The 23,281-nt window shown below is 37.0% G+C and overlaps 1 protein-coding gene across 4 annotated transcripts in view; it reads left to right on the plus strand.

Moving 5' to 3' along the window:
* The window catches only part of AMOT (angiomotin), a 223,458-nt gene that overhangs the window by 87,385 nt on the left and 112,792 nt on the right, over positions 1-23,281 (plus strand). For 3 of the 4 annotated variants that reach the window (XM_087426681.1, XM_087426682.1, XM_087426685.1), the window contains exon 2: positions 1,391-1,472. The exons of the other annotated variant lie outside the window; for it this stretch is intronic. The gene's annotated coding sequence lies outside the window, so the exon portion shown is untranslated. The remainder of the gene's footprint in view (positions 1-1,390; positions 1,473-23,281) is intronic. 4 annotated transcript variants of the gene reach the window in all.

Below are 23,281 nucleotides of genomic sequence, written 5' to 3' on the forward strand. Positions count from 1 at the left end.
ATTGGTCTCTAGTTTTCTTTTCTTGTGATGTCTTTGTCAAGTTTTGGTATCAGGGAAATACCAATTTTATAGCACGAATGGGAAAGTGTTCTGTCCCCTGTTTTCTGGAAAGGATAGTGTAGAATTGGTCTTAATTTTTAAAATATTTAAAAGAATTCTCCAATAAACCCATCTGGAACTGGAGATTTCCTTTTGGAAAGTTTTTTTAAATCATAAATTTAATATATTTAATGGTTATAGGACAATTTAGATTATCTGTTTTATCTTGGTTGAGATTCTGTAACTTGTGGTTTTTAAGGAATAGGTCTATTCTCTAACTTGTCAAATTTATGAGCACAAAGTTATTGATAGTACTCTCTTATACTTTGAATAGCTGCAGGATCTGTAGTGATATCCCCAGCTCATTTCTGATACTGATGACTTGCATATTTTCTCTTTATATTTGACAGTCTTGCTAGAGATTTGTCAATTGTTTTGATTTTTTTCAAAGAACTAGATTTTCATTTCATTTATTTTTCTTTACTGTTTTTCTATTTTCAGTTTAATTGATTTCTGCTCTTATCTTTACTATGTCCTTCCTTCTTTGCTTTAGGTTTATTTTGCTCTTCTAGTTTCTCGAGGCAAGAACTTAGATTATCAATTTGAAATCTTTCCATTTTTCATCTGGTTCTATATCTTTTTTAAAATTCCATTAGAGACTTCCTCTTTGATTCATAAATTATTTATATTTGTGCTGCTTAATTTCTAAGTATTTAATGATTTTTCTTTGCCTTTCTGTTATTGCTTTCTTATTCAAGTTTGTTGTAGTCAGAGAAAATATCTGTATAATTCTTTTACATTTCTTGAGATTTGTTTTACTTCCAGGATATAGTGTATCTTGGTAAATGTTCCATGGCTGCTTGAAAAGAATGTGTATTCTGCTGTTTTGGGTGGAGTGTCTATATATGTTAATTAGATCCTTTTGGTTGATTGTTTTGTTTACAGAGTCTATATTCTTGCTGATTTTCTATTTAGTAGTACTAATAATTGTTGATACTTGGGTTTCGAATTTCCCAACTACAGTTGTGGATCTGTCTATGTCTCCTTTCAGCTCTATCAGCTATTGTGTCATGTACTTTGAGGCTCCATTGTTTGGTTCATACACATTTAGGATCATTATATTTTCCTGGCATACTGATCTTTTTATTAGGATGTGATGCTCCATTTTGTTTTATATATAATTTCCAGAGCTTTTACTTGTTTTTAGCAGGAGGAATAGGGAAAATTATATCTATTCATTGTTCCTGGAACAGAAATTTCAGAACTTACTTTTAAAAATGAATATGTTAAATTAACTTAAATTATAGGTTATCTCAAAAAAATCAGCAACTAATTTTTTAATTTCCATTAGTTGTTTTCAAGGTAACTGATGAAGGAAATCTACTACTACAAAAAGCAAGGCTACATCAATATTCCCAAAGGTGCAGAAAGAGGTATGTTCAACTTGTCACACACACATTGTAAATTTCAACAAAAATGAGAAATAATCTAAATTTAAGGTAAAAAGTAAAGGATTGCTTAAATAGTTTATAGCACATCCATGGTTGATATTTAGCCAGCATGCACAAATGTGGGTAAACTGATTGGTAAAATATTGAGATAATTTCAGAAAGCTTGTTAATAGTTTCTGCCTTGATGCTCATACCAAGTACACCCCTCTAGCACTCTGGCCCCAAGACACCTTGAAGCTCCACACAATCTAACAACTAAAAACTTAAGACTTGTGTAGCAGGGGGATTCAGGGCCATGCTTTACTACTATGACTGGTGCCCGTTTTGATTGGTTAAGTCTCATTTCCTACCAGGTATTAAATATTCTGTATATCACTCTTTGGTCCATACATACCACAGAATACCATACAGCTATTAAAAATGAATAAGGGGAGCTCCAGGTAAGCATGGCAGATTGAACAAATATATTTATCTTCACTCACTCCTGAAACCTCAGTAAAATGACAGCAAAGAATTTTAAAAGTCATAAAACCCAAAAGGACAAAAAGAACATGAGAAGAGATGACAGCAGAAGAGAAATGTCAACACAAGTTTTGCAAGCTGGAAAGCAGATGGACAGGTGTTAACTGATTTAGCAGCGTTGATAATACTGAAACCCAAGCCTGAAACTGGGAAAAAGCCAAAAAAATGCAAGGCAATCCAAGCTGCAGAACTTCAGATAGTCTTAGGATTTGGAGGCACCAAGAACCTCTAGAGGCAGGGTTGTGGGTAGGACTGAAAAAAGAAAGATAGATTGGCAGTTGGTATGACAGTATACAGCTCCTACTCCGAAGTTCATTCGTGCACTCCACGGAGTAACTTCCCTTCGACAATGCATGTAGAAGACTGGAGGTTTTCTCTTGCTGAAAGAGTTTATATGGCTAAGAACTGGGGTGAGTTATCACACTGAAAGTGAGGACGTAAAATCTGCATATCAAATAGTGCAATCTTCAGTTTCCACCCACTCCATATCCCGGAATATCAGCAGTCAGGCTTATAACACCTTATAGGAATTTGAATATTTCTCTCTGTGGAAACTAAATTGTCCAATAGAAAAAACCTAAAAATACTGACATTTTGGAGAACTCTAGAGAAAAAGTTAAGTTACAACCTTCTCAACTTAGAAGAAAATGTACCACATGACTGTGCCTATTCATATACAAAGAACAGCTAATCAGCTTCTTAGTCTCTTACTGTTTTATATAGACAGGCCATCAAGAACAAGGTATCAAGAAAAGAGGGATAAAAACAATTGAACAGAAAAGTGAACTTTTAGGAAACAGAGACAATGTAGGGAACAGAAGAAAACATTAAAAAGACATCTTTCAGAGAGATGAGAATATACAGTATTCATTAACAATTGGCTCTAAAAAAAGAAAAAGGTTTTGGAAGTTAAAAATAAGATAAAATACAGAAACTTTGGAATATAAATTGGAGAAAACCTCCTGGAACCTAGAATAAAAAGAAAACAGGGAGAAGAGATGACTTGGGGATCAATCTAGGTTGTCTAACATTGGGATAATAACATTTAAAGAAAGAATAGAGAAATGGAAAACAGAAAATTATCCAAGAAATAAAGCAAGAAAATTTTCTAAAACTGAAGGACGTGGGTTTCCTGACTAAAAGAGCCCACCAAGTGCCTAGTATAATGAATAAAAATAGATCACACAAGGGCACATCATAGTGAACTTTCAGAGCACCATGGAATCAAAGTGGCAATGTTGACTCAACAGCAGAACTGGAAGCTAGAAAGCAATGAACCAGTGCTTTCAAAAGTTTGAGGGAAAATTATTTGCAACCTAGAATTCTATACCCAGCCAAACTTAATGACAGAATAAAGGAATTTTCAGATATGAAACTCTCGATGAACAATTTTCTCTCTCAAATAGCCTTGCACGGAAAGTTCTAGGAGGTTGTGTTCAATCAAAATAAAGGAGTAAACCAAGAAAGAGGAATAATGTGTGGAAAATGTATCAAGAAGAGTTTTCAGGGCTTTCTCCAAGAAGCTGTGAAACCTCTACAAGTCTCCCTCCCACCAATGGTTCAACCAGGTAAAAACTATTTTAAAGAGAACATTTGGTGGGCAAGGTTTAATAGGTTTGCCTTGATTAAAAGATAAACCTCCAAAAATGCTAGGCAACAGGAAGTTTTTCAAGGAAAGCTTTTCAAAAAATGGCAAGAAGAAATCTAAAGAAGTTGTGAAAGGAGGAAGACAATACAGAATTGTATTTTTGCCATCCACATAAAGAATATCCCAACCAAGGTAGTCATGCAAGTTACTCTGGTGGATGGATGGCAGCATGGCAATCAGGCAGTCTAACTTTACCTAGAAGTCACACATAAAGGCTGACTTTCAGGAAACTAGGGAAGCAGGTAAAGTTTGTGTAAGCATTCAGCCACTTCTCTTTTCCCTGCCTACATTCAAATGTCTTATGCCAGCATGCTTCCCTTGCCTAGCCAAAATTTACTTTAAGCAGACTTGTCCTCCACTTAAACCAACATCGAATCTTGCAGATCTGCCATCCACCTTAGCCAATGTGAAATCTTGGTCTTGCCAGTCCCTTTCAGGTAATTATCAGAGGTCTGCTATAAATAAGTGTGTGCTAAGATGTTAATGACAGATAACAGATTCATATACTACCCATCCAGAGATATTGGCATTTCAACAGACTATTCATGGAGACCAAAACCTTCTAATTTCAAATGAGCTACTGAGAGGAATATTTCTTAAAGGTAGGAGTCCTCAAATTTCACAACATACACAACCAACTAATTAACCTATAGACAAAACTATCTGGAAATCGGTGTCTGAGATGATGTCAATGTATTTTCTGGGACCTGGTTATTCACAAAGTCATGGTGAACTATAAATTGCCCCCCCAAATAATAAGTAAGTCAAAAAAAAAAGAAATGTTTTTCAGATTATCACATGGTTATTCTGGCTTGGGGTGAGGAAAGCCTTGAAATGATTTTAAACATGATCCAAGAGATGTTAGAGGCTAATGAATTTGGCACTAAAACATGCCCCCAATTTAAAATTCAATATGTTTAGAATTAAAACACTGAGAGATGATCAAGTCCACTTAAAACTGCTTTATATCAAAATGATATATTGTAATCTGACACAATGAAATGTCTGAAAAGAAATATAATGTTATTACAATAGAAGATACAAAGGAATTGTATGCAGTCAATTCATTTATATTGGTAATCCAAATCACATTAAAACATGTAGGCCAAGGTAATTGGCAACAGAATCATGCCCAGAATAACACTTGAGTCATATAAGGTCATTCTGAGCAAACGTACTGGACAATTCCATAACTTTGAAATCTAAGGAAAGTGATAGGGGACTGAGAGATTTCAGTAAACGCAGCAAGTACATATCTCCTATTCAGAGCTATCAAATTCGCATTGTGAACTTTAGCACAAATCTCACTGCAACTCAGGGGACATGTTCCAATTCTGGTAATAGCATTTACTGAAGTGTTCTGAGGACTTCAGCTAAGTCATATCTAAGTCAAAGAGTTAAATATAAGTTAGGGCATAAGGAAGAACATGAAAATAAATACATTTGGATATATAAGGTGAGGATATCATTTAAATACTTTGCAATGTACGATAAGGCCAGGAACTCACTTTGGTATGCTGGGTACAGTGGCAAGAGCCCAATACTCAATGCCACATTCTCTGAGGGGCAGGAGGCAACGATGCCATAACATTCCACAAATGTCCTTTCACACGGTAAAAATATTTCTGACAGTCACTCTGCCCAAATCTTCCTATTCATAACACTGTCAGCTGGTGTGTCACTCACAGTGACAGGAAAGGAGAGAGGGAAAGATGAGTGTGGTGAAGAAGATGGTAGGAGGTAAATCACTGCACGGTGAACAAGCAAGAGGCACCTGAACTGCCCATTGTCACGCAGATGGCTGACACACTCCTGACTCAAAGGGATAAGGGGGAAAATATTCCACCTGCCTCAGGGAAACGGGTAGTCCCAATATGCAAATGATTGCAATTCAAAAGAAAGGCATGAAATCCAGTTGAATTAGAGTGTCAAAAATGGTAAATCCTGAAGGGATCTTGGTGGGAGGGGCATTTCATCCAGTGATTTTTTTTTTTTTTTGCCATGGTAGCCTAGCTTCAAATTGAAACTTCCACAGAAGTTCAACATGTTAAACAAGTCAGAAAGACCTATTTTAATTGAGAGGGCCGTCTAGAACTCCCCGCTCATTCCCTATAACCACCACAGTCATGTCTAAGACATCCCTAAGGAATTCCAGGACTCTGCACCACACCCTTGGATAATGACATCTCCAAGCCCCAAATTTTTCTGCCCAAGGTCTTCCATGGTGAGTTAGTGTCAATCTGGATATTTCCCCAAGTTTCTTGACTCCTAAGCCTATGCACAATTCCCAGCAACACATTGCCTGCCTCATGTCATGTAGCCCTCCTTAGTTTCCCCAAATGAGCACATGATATTGTTATCTCTAATTCACTGAGCAGCTTCAGCAAATCAGAAAAGCTTTACTGTAAGGAAATATTTAGGGATATAGGTTATACATAAATGTAAGTGATGTTTATTTCAAAGAATTTTTCACAATCATAGAAACCAACTATAGTCAGTCTTAAATATAAGTATTTGTTTTTACATTCTGCTACAGTATTTGTTTTTACATTCTGGCGAAATAGGTTACTTGACCCCATGCAAGTATTTGTTTTTACATTCTGGCGAAATAGGTTACTTGACCCAATGCAAGCTTTCAAAAAACAAACTATGTTTACTTTTTCCTGATTAGCATATGAGTTGACATTCTGTGGCATTTTCAGAAAGGATTCATGATGTGCAAACTGAAACATTGTTTTTTTAGGTATGTATAAAATAGGTGATTTTTAGAAACAATTGTCTTTGTAGAAAAGATATTATAAAAATATTTGTTCCATATTTGGTCACACTAAGCTGTTATCTATGTAAAAATGTGTAACTAGCTGTGAAGTTAATAGTCTTTATTTACAGCAAACCCTAGAGCCTTGCATTTAAGTACCACTGTTTCAAGAGAAAAAAATCGAATAGGTTTGCTTTAGGGCATCTTAATGACAAAAACAATCTCATTGTTTCATTTCAGACTCTGCCACTCATAAAAGATGCAACAGATCAAATCCAGAGAGATGTTTTTCCCCTTGCCATGACCATGTAATAATGGTCTCTTAGACACAGAATCGATTTGACTGATTTTGCTTTTGCCTCTACTCTCCTGTGTTCTTTCTGAATGACCGTCGCTTGGCCTGTGATCAGGAGTTTCACAGCCACAGGAATTACTTTTCTCTGGAAGCTGACCTTTTTTTGTTTGAGATTTGTTTTTAAACAACCTTAGAGAAGTTTGTGGTTCTTCTGCTCTGGGTTCTTTTCTTTCATTTTTTGAAGCACCTTCATATTCTGCTTTAGATCTGTTTGGTTTTGAAGAAAGGTGACAAAATGACCCAGGAGGGTAGGCATTCACATCCACAGTTGTCGGAGAATTTTTGTTAGCTCTGTGATCTCCATCTATCCCAGCTCTACTACTCCATTCTGGATGGCTTTTGTTACTTCTACAGGCTAGGCAGGGTGCTTAGTTCTTTTCCCACCTAATGTGCCTGACGTGTGGAAAGTCATTTTACTTTTGGTTCAGTCAAGATAAGGTTGACTCATTGTAGCTAGAGCCTTTCTAAAGAAAATTAAAGAAAAATAAAGCAAAGTCAGAAATATGGCAAGAGACAACATCTCAGAGCAAACTTGTTATTCTAACTTCAAGTCCACTTCAGCTCAGTTTGGCTAGTGCGATTTCAAATGAAATCTCCGTTTCTTCCCTTCACCTCACTCTTTCTAGGAAAAAAAAAAGAGTATGTTAGAATAACCTGGGCCGGCCCCGTGGCTTGGTGGTTAAGTGAGCGCGCTCCACTGCTGGCGACCCGGGTTCGGATCCCGGGCTCGCACCGACGCGCTGCTTCTCTGGCCATGCTGAGGCCGCGTCCCACATACAGCAACTAGAAGGATGTGCAGCTATGACACACAACTATCTACTGGGGCTTTGGGGGGAAAAAATAAATAAATAAAATCTTTAAAAAAAAAAAAAAAAAAAAGAATAACCTATTCAGACTTTTAATCTGGAGTAGACTTGAGTTGACGTCACTTTCAGATGGGCAGGATCCTTAGTTTCTCATAGAACATATTTCCCATTCTTTTCTGGACAGCAGTCCTCCAACTCATCCTCTCTGACCCTTGCTTATGCTAGACTTCCACTTGGCAGATGCCTGAGCTCTCTTGAGTCCTACCTCACTCCGGCCTTACTTAGTTCTTGGTGCTTTTCAAAAGGAAGGTGAATTCATATTAGGTCTCAAAGATTTCTCCCTCAGTTGCAGGTTGTCAGTCACTGACTTTTCAGTTACCTCTTACAGATCTCCTTGGAGAGCTCTCTGACTATAGTTTTCTGACTCATTTCTCTCATTCTTGTTCACTTCATTTAAGACAGATTCACCAACCACTTAACTTCCTCTCTTAATGTTCTAGTCATGGTAGCCCCTTCAAATTATCAGAGACTCTTTACCTCTTTCTTTTAGATGAAGCTCTGCGCTCTTTTCAGGAGTACCCACTAAGTACCTTAATTCATTTGCAGAGTTGAGATCACTGGCATGGTGATGGATAGTCAGGACATTCCAGGTTACCTGGTTTCTCCATGTCCCCAGGGGGCAATCTTCCAGAAACCATGACTACAGTTTTATAATGCCAAAAATTCTTTACACTCTCACTAAATATAACAATTTCTAACAAAGCTAATGTTTCTACATAACCACATTTGTCATTCTACTGAAATTATAAGAAGTTACCTAAGTATTTATTCATTCAAACTATTTTGTTATGACATAAATAGCTGGATTGCAAAAAGAAACTGGTAGAAAAAGTCCACCCAGAGAGAATTGGTTAGTGTGGTTGCATATCATAGTATTTCCTTCTCAACTCTTTGATCTATCCTTTCCTTGGACAGGCTCTACAGAACTGAATCCAGAGTGAACTGGTCAAAAAGTAATGGTACCCTTCATTACTTATTCACAAATACGCATAACCAAAATATAAATAATATGTGAACTTTGCCTTCAAAATAGAAGCTAGATAGCTAAGAAATGCAACTTTCAGTAGAGTATTTTTTTCTGTTTTGTGAGGAAGATCAGCCCTGAGCTAACATCCGTGCTAATCCTCCTCTTTTTGCTGAGGAAGACCCGCTCTGAGCTAACATCTATTTCCAATCCTCTTCCTTTTTTTTTTCCCCACAACCCCAGTAGATAGTTGTATGTCATAGTTGCACATCCTTCTAGTTGCTGTGTGTGGGACGCGGCCTCAGCATGGCCGGAGAAGCGGTTTTTTGGGTGCACGCCCCAGATCCGAATCCGGGCCGCTAGTGGAGCGCACGCACTCAACCGCTAAGCCACGGGGCCGCCGATCAATAGAGTATTATGGTTAACATATTTCATAGGCAAAGATAAAGAAGCATGTTGTCCTAGTTTATTAGCTAGTGTAATACTATAAAAACATATATATAATTTTTAAAAGAGAACCACTATGGATATAGTGTGAGTACAATAAAACATGGTAGTTCGAAATTAAAAATTTTTTTTTTTGCCTTTTAAGGGCTAATTTGGTTATTTGGGCATACCTTTCACCAGCCAGAAATTATCAGCCAACTTCTCCCAATATCCATGCTTCCCCACCTCTATCCATTGTCCACACTAAAGTCAAATGATCATTTTTAAAATGTAAATCTGATCGTATGACTCCTCTGATTAAGATCCTATAATGGCTTTTTTTTAATTTACAATAAAATGCAAATTCTTTAACATAGCCTTATGTAATCTGGTCCCTGCCTACCATTCCCACCTCATCTCATGCTACTGTCCAGCTCTCTCTCTCCAAGCTCCAGCCACAATGACCTTTCAGTTACTTCAGCGTGCGTTACGCCTTCGTAGAGATGTTCTTTCCTCATAGAACGCTCTTCCAGCCATCCTCTCCATAACGGCCCCATCTCAATTTTCAGATCTCAGTTTAAATATTGCCTCCTCAGAGAGGGCTTCCCTTTTGCTCAAGCGAAACAACCAAATTAAAGTATGCAACTCCATTTGTAATTATAGATCTATTTGGCCATTTAAATGTCTATTGTCTGTCTCCCTCAGACTGAAAGCTTCCTGAGAGCAGAGAACATGTCTATCTTGTTGTAACAATGTAATATCTAGTATAGAACCTGGCACATAGTAGGCAATCAATAAATATTTCTCCATTAAATAAATGATAAGCAGATAATTTGTTGCCAAAATTTATAGTTTTCTTTAAATAGGGAAAATAAAACAAAATTAGCCAGCATAAAGGATCTGATTTCATTCATAGTTATAAACTTGAGTGCAACTGTAGAATGTTTTTGAAAGAAACAAATATAATTTTAGATAGTATCAACATCAAATATTTCTTGATACTTTTGATTTACAAAAATAAATATAATGCAAACCTTTTTTAAATGCTTTCTCTTTAATTTAGTGCTTATTTATTAAGAATAATTGCCTTTTCCTATACAGACATAATTTCCTATATTGTAAATAATTTTTTTCAAAGGCACATATTTGGTCCTATACATATTGTAGATTAAAGGAAAGGATCTGAAAATGGTGTCCATTTGTCTCTTTTACTTTTAAAATGAAGCCTGCCAAAGATGACTATGATGCTACATTAATAGATGTGCTAATTGGAGTAACTACCCCAAAGAAATAAAATCTTGAAATTACATTTTAAAAGATTCTTTAGATTAAAGGGTAGGAATGGTGAAATACCTCTGTTTTAACCTGAAACCTACAAAAAGAAAAGAAAATCTAGACGTAGTGCTAACCTTCTAAATGTCTAAGGCTATCTTCCAAAATAAGCAATTCAACCCTGGTTGCATATACATTCACTAAAGAAGGAGAAGGAAGCATTAGAAGAAATCCTTGCCCATGAAAACTATGCCCACTAACTTTCCCTAGGAGCTTACAGACTGTCAAGGACTTGGACTTTTTGGCAACGTTCCCTTCAAAATAATCCAGGAGCCCAGCAGGAAAGCAACAGCTGCCACCACACAAATCCTTTTATCACTGTGCTAACACAGGTCCAAATGGCACATACCTGAACTTGTGGTGAAACATACTAAGCTCTATTTCACTATTTTGGTGCTCTATAGTCTGTTATATTTATTTGTTGGTTTTTAAAAAAGTCTGCATATGAGTACCATACTGTTTTAGTAACCATAGTTTTTGAACTAGGTTCTATTGTTTGTTAGAGCAAGTCTTCCTTATTAGTCTTCTTTTTTCAGAAAATACATGTTATTCTTGGCTATATATTCTTTAAAATGGAGTTTAGATTCACTTTATCAAGGTATGAAAATAATCCCTGAGATTTTTATTGTAGATTTTGTTAAAAGCATGCATTAATTTGAGAGGACTTAACAACTTGAAAATTTTTGTATTCTCATCTATTTTTCAAGTGTTTTTTGTATAGTTTTCTCCATATAGGTCCTGCACATTTCTTATTGAGATTATTCCTAGATGTTTTCTATGTTTTGGTGTTATAGTAAATGGACTCTCCACTGTGTTTTATAACTGGTTACTGAAATGTTTAGGAAAACTGGTAAACCCTTAAACTCTCATTCTAGACATATTTCATTCAGATCCTCTTGGGTTAGGAAATCATCTCATTTGCAGATATTAATTGCTTTCCCTGATTTCCAGAAGTGACGTCTCTTATTTCTGTTTCCTGCTTTATTGCACTGGCTAGGAAATTTTTTTTAAAAAATCATAATGGTGATGGCAGGTCTTCTTATTTTGTTCCTGATTTTTTAATAGGAATACATTTATGCTTTACCATTGTATATGATGTTAGCTGTTGATTTAGGACAGATATTTACTATCTCTGTAAGGAAAATATATGATATTCTTTGTGAATTGAGATGTCTTCCTTACTCTTTTAATCTTCTCCATGTTGTTCCAAATTTAGCACATATGCTGCAGAAGATAGGACCGCATTACTCTTAAAACTGGCCTGTCATATTTAAATGTCTTTTTAAACATTTTGAGGGGAAAGGTCAAAGCCTGTTTTAAAAGCAGTCTGCGTTAAAAGTAGGGATAGTGGAGGTCTGTAGCAGATTGGAAAATATTAAGCAACCTGAAGCATTATAATAATGAACGCTCTTTCTGTGGATATGAGCCATTCATCCAGAAGAAGGGGAAGTCAATTGAATGTATTGGTAACTTGGTTTCCACAAGAAGCTTTTCTCTGATTAGAGGCAAGGTATTTAGGAGGAAAATAAACACCAAGGAGAGAGAACCAGAAAGCCTTTTTTGCTGTGAGTATTAAAGAAAAGAAGGCAGAGAACTGCTACTGCCCTCCAAATCTAATTAGCAGCACTAAGAAAGTGAGTTGTTTCCAGAAAGGCTAGAAAAGATAGTTAACAGCTTTTGACACCTGTGGGAGAAAGAAGGAGGCAGATCTTGGAGATATGGCCATTGTTAGTTTGAGGATTGTTAGTTAAAGTAGTAGCTAAAGAAAACTACCAGCACTCATCAGAATGCTGTGAAAATAGACTGCCATCCCTTTTCAATGCCTGGAAGCATTGTAGCTGAGAATGGTAAACGTTTTCTTGAACAGAGAAAGAAACACCAAGCTTTACTTAAGGTGATTAGTAACAGTTGAGCTTGGTGAAAAAAGAGGCCAGCCTAAGTAGTGGTAGTATTTTTTTTTATTTCATACATATTATATATCTAGATTTATACCCACTTGATACAATGAATATTAAATGTTTACTCTGCTTTCTTTCCCTTTTGTGTACAAGGTCTTTATTCATTCTAACTTAAAATATAATATTTCCATAACACATTTTGGTATTTAGAAGCATTCTATCACTCTATCTGTATATAAACTATTGTTGCTTGTAAGAGAAATAAGCATTTTTAAATATTACAATTTATAAGTTTAAGAATGTTTATTAACATTGCCTACCCTTTTGTACTATTTGAATTATTTTTCATGTAGGTGTTACTTTTTCAGTTTAAAAAACTGGTCCATTTAAAAATATATTTTACAAATAATATATATTCATTGAGACAAATTCAAAAATAGAAAAGCGTATAGAGTGAAATTTGAAAGTAGCTGCCATACTCTCCCCACTACCCCCAGGTAGCAACTGTTAGGGTTTTGCTGTGTATTCACTGTTAGCGATTTGCTGTATTCTTTGAGACTTTTTCCTATGCATATGCAAACATACAAACACAAAGACTTTTTTTTTCAAATGTGACCATACTATAAAGATTTTCTGCAATTTGCTTTTTTCCCCATGTAATTGATATCTTTCCATATGTACGCAGCAATTTTAGACATAGTCATATTTTTGTAGAAAAAGCAGAAGAACCTAAGTTCCTACTTTTTTTCTGTTTTAGGTTAGCCCTGTCTGGGTAAACTTCACAATTGTACCAAACCTGTAAACCCAACTTAACACCATCCACCTGATGGCAGCTACTGGAATTGTTAGACAAAGTCACAAAGTAATGACACTCATATTTTACATGCATCAGGGTTATACCACATAATTGTCTTCCCACTCAGTCCTGGGAGGATGATTTATAAGTTTCTTGAGAGCAGGACTATGAAACTGAGAGAATAGACTTTCCCTTCTGAGGACTACTATGTCTCTCAATGATACACAACAAATTGCCTGTTAACAATTCACTAACACAATACAGTTGTCCTTATAAGCAGACCAGGGAGAGAATACATAAGCCCTTGTACCAAGGATAGCTCAGCCCAGTGGTTTTCAAACTGTAGTATGTACCAAAAATCACCTGGAGGGCTTGTTAAAACACAGACTGCTGGGTTCCACAGCCAGAGTTTCTGATTCTCAGGCTGGGGCCCAATAACCTGCATTTCTAACAAGTTTCCAGATGATGCTGCTCCTCCTGGTCCCAGGACCACTTTTGAGAACCACTGTCTCAAAGGAAACCAACCTTCGTAGTGGGCATTCATTTCCCCACATATTTGACTTAAGACAAATGTCACAGAATTGAATTCACCAAAAATCAAAAAAGTAGACCCAAACTAGAATTTCCATATAAAGTGTTCCTTAATCACTAGCTGTTGAAACCTAACTGTAGTGAGAAATGTTGGAGCCCTCATCTCTATTCCCTGGGTTGAAAATACAACTCCTTTTTTTTTTTTCAAATCTTCTTACCTCCAACTTAGCTAGCTCCCCCAATTAAGGTTGAACAGATGCCATCTGAGAGCCATCACTTTTTTGAAACGTATTGTAACCGTAGAGTGAACAATAGGAGCTTAAGAATGGTAAATAGCATATTTCTGCTCAGACTAAGTAGAAGATCCTGGTAAGAAATGGAGTCTTTCAAAGGAAGCCTTTCTTCACTGCCAACACTAATCTAGGCTCTTCTACTCTATTGTCCAACATTCATCTGAAGAACTATAATGAAGGGGTAAAGAAGACTAGGCTCCAGTCTCAGCTTCACACTTCCTGCCTGTGTCATCTGACCTCTCTACCTTCAGTTTTCTCATCCATAATATTAATACAATAATAACATCTTGAAAGGTTATAAGGATTCAATGGGACAATGTGTGTAAATCACTTAGCATAGTACCTGGCATATAATAAATGTTAAATAAATAGATATAGCTACTAATACTTCTACTTCATAGTAAATAATTGGAATAGAGAATCAGGTTCCTGGCTATATCTCTTTCTTTCAACACAACCATAACTAACAATGTGCCATTAAAATTATTTTAGCTTGAGTGTTACATGATCAAATTTGTTAGTTGAATGATCTGTGTGACTGCTGTATGGGGAATGAATTATAGGTACTCAAAGATGAAAGTGGGAAACTAGCTAGGAGACTATTGCAGTAATCAGGGTGAGAGATGGTGGTGGCTTGGACCAGAGTGATGGCAATGGAGGGGAATATGAGAGTAACATGAGAGATTTTGGAGGTAAAAACAGACTTGTGAATGAATTAGATATTAGGAAGATGGAGAAATATAAAATAGCTCTTTTTTTTCTGCCACAGGCAATTAAGGGGATTGTGATATCATTAACAGAAATGAGAAAGAAGCAAAGGTTCATGGGACTGGGAATGGAAGCAAAATGATGGGAGTTGAGGACAGTCCTCCATGGGCCAAAACAGCCCTGCATGTCATTGCCCAGTATGCCAGACTGTAAGTCCTAACCATCGTCTGACCATGAGTGTTTTCCGTAGCTAGTCACATAAACGATGAAGCAGGTCAAGGCATGGCTACCGTGTAACTACTATGCAACTGCTTGCTCTCTGTAGTGAGACATTGGCTTGTTTACTGCTTGCTACAGAACGTGTGGAGCCCTTAGTCCTGGGCTCCTCAGGTTGCAGTGCAACTCATTGCAGGCATAGCCATCAACTAGGCCCATTGTGGCACTACACCGGACTTAGGGCAGGGGAAAGAGCAGTACCATGTGAATGCTCCTGCTTGCTGTGCTGTGAGTAATTGACATGCTCTAATTCAGGAATCAGAAAACTTTTCCCGTAGAGGGCCAGAAAGCAAATATTTTAGGCTTTATAAGCCATCTGTAACAACTACTCGATTCCGTCATTGTCGCATGAAAGCAGCCCACAAACAACATGTAAACAAATGAGTGTGGCTGTGTTAAAGTCAAACTTTATTATGGACACTGAAAGTTGCCTGTCATATAATTTTCATGTGTCATGAAATATTTTTCTTCTTTTGATTTTTTTAACCATTTAAAATGTAAAAATAATTCTTAACAAAAACAGGTGATGGGCTGGATTTTGCCAGAGGGTATAGTTGGCTAAACCCTTCTCAGAAAAACTGACTCAAGTTGTCTACTTTTGACACCTATGGCACTATGACAAGCCAATACATTTGCTTGCTTAGTCATCTCTTTTGGAGTTTTATTCTTCCTTGCTATTCCCTATGAGACTGGGATTCTTTTCTCACAATGGAATACACTTTGAACATGTTTAGTTTGAGGTACCTCTAGGAGTATAAGACATTCAAGTGGAGATACACATTCCCGTCCTTAGGAAAGAACTCAGAGATAAAGATATATGTACATTTGAAAGACATTAGTCTATAGGTGGTAGCCAAAACAAAGAGAATGGCTGAGTTTTCTCAAGAATAGTATGAATAATGAGAAAAAAAGAGAGCCAAGGGTATGCGATCCTGGAAAACAGGTACATGTAGAGCAGTGGTTCTCAAACAGGGGTGATTTTGCCTCCCAGAGATATTTGGAAATGTCTGGAGACATTTTTGGTTGTCACAACTGGGGAGTGCTACTGGCATCTAGTGGGTAGGGGCCAGGAATGCTGCTCAACATCCTACAATACGTAGAATGGCCCCCCACAAAAAAATGATTTCGGGCTGAAAATGGCAATAGTGCAGAGGTTAAGAAATCTTGATTTAAAGGGAAAGAAGAGAAAAATGCGACAGAAAACACCCAGTGCCCAGATCTTGGGCTCTAATATCATTCCTAGTGACCCTTAAAGAAACGGCTGATTCTAGGCCTGGGGTAGAAAATATACAAGTGAGCTTGAAGCATCTTGTGGTGCCAGAAAGTAAGTACTAATACGCACACACACACAGACTAAACAGGTATGCCAAAGGGACACAGGAGCCACTGAAAGAGCTCCCAATGACCAAAGCCAGAACAATTTGAGCAACGGAATAAGTGCATTGTGTTGGATTATAACCCAAGAATAATGAGTCCATACTGATATAAATGAGTGATTGAAGAAATAAATAAATGGGGGAGAGAAGACAAATCTCACATGCATGAGAATTTCAAATACTTTATGTAGATACCCCACCCTCAAGGAGGTGGAATAGCACTACCCATTCCTTAAGTATGGTATGGGCTATGCATATTGCCTTCCTTCCAAAGAGTACAGTTTGGGAAGTGGGGGGAAAACACTACCTCAACAAGGTGATCAAGGTCAACATCAACAGTGATAAATCATGTTGATGTTATGAACCCTTGATATAATGTGAAGAGAATGGCACTTTATTTCTGTGGTTTCCTCCCTAAAACCCATAACTCCAGTATAATTATGAGAAAAACATCAGACAAATCACAATGGAAGCACATTCTACAAAAATGCCTAACCAGTACTCCTCAACATTTTAAAGTCATGAAAAACAAGGAAAGTCTAAGTACCTGTCACAGCCAAAAGGAGCATAAGGACACATGACAACTAATCATAATGTAGTATCCTAGATGGAATCTTGGAACAGAAAAGGGCATTAGGTGAAAAAATTAAAGAAATCTGACTAAAATCTGGACTTTAGTTAATTATAATGTACCAATATTGGTTCATTAATTGTAACAAATATACCATATTGTTGTAAGATCATAATAATAAGGGAAACTGGGTGTGGGGCATATGGGAATTTCTTGTGTCATCACGTTTTTTCTGTAAATCTAAAAATTCTAATAAATCTTTTAAGTTTATTTAAAAAAGAAAAAAGACCCAGGAATGGCCAGAGAGGTAGGATAAGAGAAGTGGCAACATGAAAACCAAGAAAGAAGAGGGTTTCAAGGCAGAGGGATGAGTCAACTGTGTGAAGTAAAGACAGAACAAACAAGAATGATTAAAAAGTATCTCATGTACTTGGCACTTGAGAGGTAATTAGTGATTGTTTCCTAAATGACAGGTGTATTCTTTCAAGAAGTTTGGTTATGAATAAAAATAAAGATATAAGGGCCATAACTAGATAGAGAGATTGGTTAGAAGGATAGTTTTCCTCTTTTTAGGTCAGAGAAAACCATACTTATTTCTACCTTCAAATCATTCCTCATATCTGCAGAAACCACTCTTCTTATCTCTGCCTATCTACCGTCTATCATATTCTTTAAGGCCCAGCTGCAGCCCCATCTCTCCCATTAAGCCTTCCTCAATTACTTCCACCCACACCAAGTTTTCCCTACCCTACTTTTGACTATAATTTCTGTCTTTATCACACAGTTGGTTCCTTGTTATTCTCATGGGGATAACCCCCTTGAAGGTAGGGCCTCCAACACAAAATTTTGCATCTCCTGGAGTGCCTATCAGTATGTGCTACATGTAACGGCTACCATTTAAAGTATCTGGCTCACTGAGTGAATTCAAACATTCTAGCTAACTCTAAGGAGCTAATGCTGATCAACTTCACTAGATTTGGCTTGTGCTTCAACCCATAATTCTTATATATATTCAGTTTGTCTATATGGTGCCTCGTAAAAATCTTCCTCTGTCACTCCTTCCAGTGGTTGGTATAGAATAAGTACTTACTAAATGTTAAGTGAATGAATGGGTATGCATCATGTCATCCTCTCTGGACAGAAACCTTCTCGAGGGAAGATTTTGTTTTTCTTGATATGTCTCCCTAGTACTCAGAACTGGCTTCTTTCACTTAGTACTATGCATTTAAGGTTCTTCCATGGCTTTTCATGGCTTGATGGCTCATTTTTTTGAGTGCTGAATAACATTCCAATGTCTGGATGTACCACAGTTTATTTATCCATTCACCTACTGAAGGACATCTTGGTTGCTTCCAAGTTTTGGCAATGATGAATAAAGTGACTATAAACATTTGTGTGCACGTTTTTGTGTGCACATAGTTTTCAACTCCTTTGGGTAAATAAAAGGAGTGTGTTGCTGTATAATATGGTAAGAGATGTTGAGTTTTGTAAGTTTATAACTGCCAAACTGCCTTCCAAAATGGCTATACCATTTTGCATTCCCACCAGCAATGAATGAGAGTTCCTGTTGTGCCACATCTTCACCAGTATTTGGTGTTGTCAGTGTTCTGGATTTTAACCATTCTAACAGGTGTGTAGTAGTATCTCATAGTTTTAATTTGCATTTCCCTGGTGATACACAATGTGAAGCATTTTTTTTATAAGCTTATTTGCCATCTGTATGTCTTCTTTGGTGAGGTATCTATTAAGGTATTTAACGCATTTTTTTTCTGTGAGGAAGATTAGCCCTGTGCTAACATCTGCCAATCCTCCTCCTTTTTTGCTGAGGAAGATTGGCCCTGGGCTAACATCTGTGCCCATCTTCCTCTACTTTATATGGGACCCCGCCACAGCATGGCTTGACAAGCGGTGCGTCAGTGCACACCCGGGATCCAAAGCTGTGAACCCTGAGCCGCCGAAGCAGAGCACGCGATCTTAACCGCTGCGCCACTGGGCTGGCCCCTGACCCGTTTTTTTACCGAGTTATTTGTTTTCTTATTGTTGAGCTTTAGTTCTTTGTATATTTTGATTAACAGTTCTTTATCAAAACATCCTTTGTAAAGATTTTTCCCTAGTCTGTGGCTTGTATTCTCATTCCCTTGACAGTGTCTTTCACAGAGCAGAAGTTTTTAATTTTTTTTTTTTAAAGATTTTATTTATTTATTTTTCCCCCAAAGCCCCAGTAGATAGTTGTATGTCGTAGTTGCACATCCATTCTAGTTGCTGTATGTGGGATGCGGCCTCAGCATGGCCGGAGAAGCGGTGTGTCGGTGCTCGCCCAGGATCCGAACCCGGGCCGCCAGCAGCGGAGCGTGCACACTTAACCGCTAAGCCACGGGGCCGGCCTCAGAAGTTTTTAATTTTAATGAAGATCAGCTTATCAATTATTTCTTTCATGGATCATACTTTTGGCCCTACAGTTGGTGCCTTTGGACAAACTGAATTGTGTCATTGTTGGATTCGATTTGCTTTGGTGTTGTTTATAAAAAGCCATTGCCAAATCCATGGTCATCTATGTTTTCTCCTATGTCATCTTCTTGGAGTTTTGTAGTTTTGCATTTTACATCAGGTCTATTATCTATTTTGAGTTAATTTTTGTAATGTGTATAAAGTCTATGTCTATATTCATGTTTTTGCATGTGGATGTCCAGGTGTTCCAGAACCATTTGTTGAAAATACTATCTTTTCTCCATTGTATTGCCTTTGCCCCTTTGTCAAAAATTAGTTGACTGTATATGGGTAAGTCTATTTCTGGGCTTTCTATTCTGTTCCAATTTTTGTCTATTCTTTTGCCAATATCCCATTTTCTTGATTACTGTAGCTTTATACTAAATCTCAAAATTGGGTAGTATCAGTCTTCCAACTTTGTTTTGGTCCCTCAATATTATATTGGTTACTTTGTATCTTTTGCTTCTCTGTATAAACTTTAGGATCAGTTTGTCAATATCTACAAAATAACTTGGTGGGATTTTGATTGGGATTGCATTGAATTTATATATCAAGTTTAGAAGAATTGACATCTTGGGAATAATGAGTCTTCCTATCCATGAACATAGAATACATCTCCATTTATTTAGTTTTTTTTATTTCTTTCATTAGAGTTCTGTAGTTTTCCACATATAAATCTTGTACATATTTTGTTAGCTTTATACCTAAGTGTTTAATTTTGGTAGTGCTAATGTAAATGGCACTGTGTGTTTAATTTCAAATTCCATTCATTCATTGTTGGTATATAGGAAAGTAATTGACTTTTGTATGTTAACCTTGTATCCTGCAACCTTGCTATAATTGTTTATTAGTTCCAGGAGTTTTTTTGTAGATTCTTTCATATTTTTTACCGAGACATGGCATTTGCAAATAAAGGCAGTTTTATTTCTTCCTTCTCAATCTGTATACTTTATTTCCTTTTCTTGTCTTGTTGCATTAGCTGGGGCTTCCAATGTGATGTTGAAAAGGAGTGGTGAAAAGGGGTTGTTTTTATATCCACACAATAAATCTCTGTCTTTTATTTAGTGTGTTTAGATCATTGACACTTAAAGTGATTATTGATATTTTGGATTAATACGTACCATATTTGTTACTGTTTCTGTTTGTTGCCTTTGTTCTTTGTTCCTATCTTTTTCTTCCACTTTTTTTCTGCCTTTTGTGGTTTTAATTGAGCATTATAAATGACTCTATTTTCTCTCCTTTCTTAGGATATCAGTTATACTTCTTTTTCTACTTCTTTTTAGTAGTTGCCTTAGATTTTCTAATATATGTTTACAACTAATCTAAGACCACTTTCAATCAACACTGTGCCTCTTCACAGACAGTATGAGCACATTATAATAACAAAATAGTCCTACTTCCTCCATCCCACTCCTGTATCATTGCTGTCATTTATTTCACTTATACATAAGCATACATAAGCATATATAAATACATAAGCATACATAATAGGATACATCTTTGCTATTATTACTTTGAACTAACTGCTCTCCCTCAGATCAATTCAAATCTCTATTTTACTTTCACTTATTCCTTCTCCAATGCTCTTTCTTTCTTTATGTAGTTCTGAGTTTCTGACCTATATTATTTTTCTTCCTTCTAAATAACTTCTTTTAACATTCCTTGCAAGGCAGGTCAACCGGCAAAAACTCCCTCAATTTTTGTTTGTTTGAGAAAGTCTTTATTTCTCTATCACTTTTGAAGAATAATTGCACAGGGTATATAATTCCAGGTTGGTGATATTTTTCTCTCAACACTTTAAATATTTCATGCCACTCTCTTCTTGCTTCAATTGTTTCTGAGAAGTCAGATGAAATTCTTATCTTTGCTCCTGTAGAAAAGATATTTTTTCCCCTCTGGCTTCTTTCAAGATATTTTTGTGCCAATCTTCCTCTATTTTGTATGTGGGATGCCACCACAGCATGGTTTGATGAGTGGTGTGTAGGTCCTCACCCAGGATCTGAATTCGCGAACCCTGGGCCACTGAAGCAGAGTGTGCAAATTTAACCACTATGCCCCCACCTGGCCCCAAGATTTTTTTTTTGTCTTTGATTTTATGCAGTTTGAATATAATATGCATAGGTGTAGTTTTGTTGTTGTTGTTGTTATTTATTCTGCTTGATGTTCTTTGAGCTTTTTGGATCTGTGGCTTGGTGTCTGTCATTAATTTGAGGAAATTCTCAGTCATTCTTGTTTCAGATATTTCTTTTGTTTCTTCTTCTCTTTCTGGTATTCACTTTACACCTTTTGTAGTTGTCCCACAGTTCTTGGATATCCTGTTCTGTTTTTTTCAGCCTTTTTTTTCTTTGCTTTTCCTTTTTGAAAGTTCCTATTGAGATATGTAAGCTCAGTTATTCTTTTCTCAGTCATGTCCAGTCTACTAATGTGCCTATTAAAGTGTTTTTTTTTTTTTTTGGTGAGGAAGATTGGCCCTGAGCTAACATCTGTTGCCAATCTTCCTATTTTTGCTTGAGGAAGATGGTCCCTGAGCTAACATCTGTGCCAATCTTCCTCTGTTTTCTATGTGAGACACCACTGCAGCATGGCTTGATGAGTCGTGTGTAGGTCTGTGCCCAAGATCCAAACTCGCAAACCCCAGGCTGCTGAAGTGGAGCATGTGAACTTAACCACTAAGCCACCCAGAGAGCCCCTATTAAAGGTATTTTTTATTTCTGTGACTGTGCTTTTTATCTCTAGCATTTCTGTTTTATTCTTTCTTAGAATTCCATCTCTCTGCTTACATTGCCCATCTGTTCTTTCATGCTGTCTACATTATCCATTAGAGCCTCTAGCATATTAATTATAGTTGTTTTAAATCCCCAGTCTGACAAATCTAACATCCCTGCCATATCTGAGTCTTGTTCTGCTACCTTGTCATTTTCCTTGATAGCTGGACATGATGTATTGGGTAAAAGGAACCGCTGTAAATAGGCCTTTAGTAATGTGCTGGTAAGTTGGGGGGTGGGATGCAAGCATTCTATAGTCCTATGATTTGATTTCAGTTTTTTAGTGAGGCTGTGCCTCTGGACTGTGAACTTCACAAATGCTTCACCATTTTATTCACCCCCTTAGGTGGCATACAATGGCTATAGAGGGCTGGAGCTGGGTACTTCCCTTTTCCCATGTGGAAGGCCAGAGGCAGATGAAGTTGCATATTTTCCTCTCCTCTGGTTGGTTAGTCTCTGAAAAAACCCAATAGTTTAGGATCTGATAAAATAATTTCTTTTGGGGGCAGGCCTTATTAAGAAGAACAGAATGCTCTGGCTTATTTCAAAATGGTTACTTTTCCCCTTTCCCTTGCCAAAAGCATGAGGAAATTTTTCTGTGGTATTTACTGTTAGAATCAGGTCAATCTCCTAGAGATAACACTTACAAAAGTGTGAAGCTTTCCCTATGACTGAGTCCTCCTGGAGTTTTTAACTCTCAGACATGTCCACACTGAGCATCCAGGAATTTGTCAATTACAATTCAGATTTTCCTATCCCATCACTGGTTCTTGCAGAGGTTTCTGCTTATGGGTTTCTGCTCTGGTAAATTGTGATTCTCTGTATTCATTCGTCCATCTCTCTGATTTTGGGAGTAGTGGTTTGCCCTGTGACCTCACTTCTCCGAGGGCTCTAAGAAGATTTGTTGCTTTTTCAGTTTGTTCTGCATTTTACTTGTTAGGATATAGTGGCAACTTCCAAGCTCCTTACATGTTGGACTAGAAACCACATGTCTTAGACCTTTTGGGCTGCTATAACAAAAATACCATAGACATGGTGGCTTAAACAACAAACATTTATTTCTCACAGTTCTGGAGGCTAAGAAGTCCAAGATCAAGGTGTCTATAGATTCAGTGTCTGATGACAGCCTGTTTCCCGGTTCATAGATGGCCATCTTTTCAATGTGCCCTCACATGGTGGAACTGGCAAGGGAACTCTCTGGAGTCTCTTTTAATAGGGC

This window comes from Ceratotherium simum, chromosome X, assembly GCF_057802395.1.
Source record: "Ceratotherium simum simum isolate JZ-2026a chromosome X, ASM5780239v1, whole genome shotgun sequence".
NCBI classification, from domain to species: Eukaryota; Metazoa; Chordata; class Mammalia; order Perissodactyla; family Rhinocerotidae; genus Ceratotherium; species Ceratotherium simum.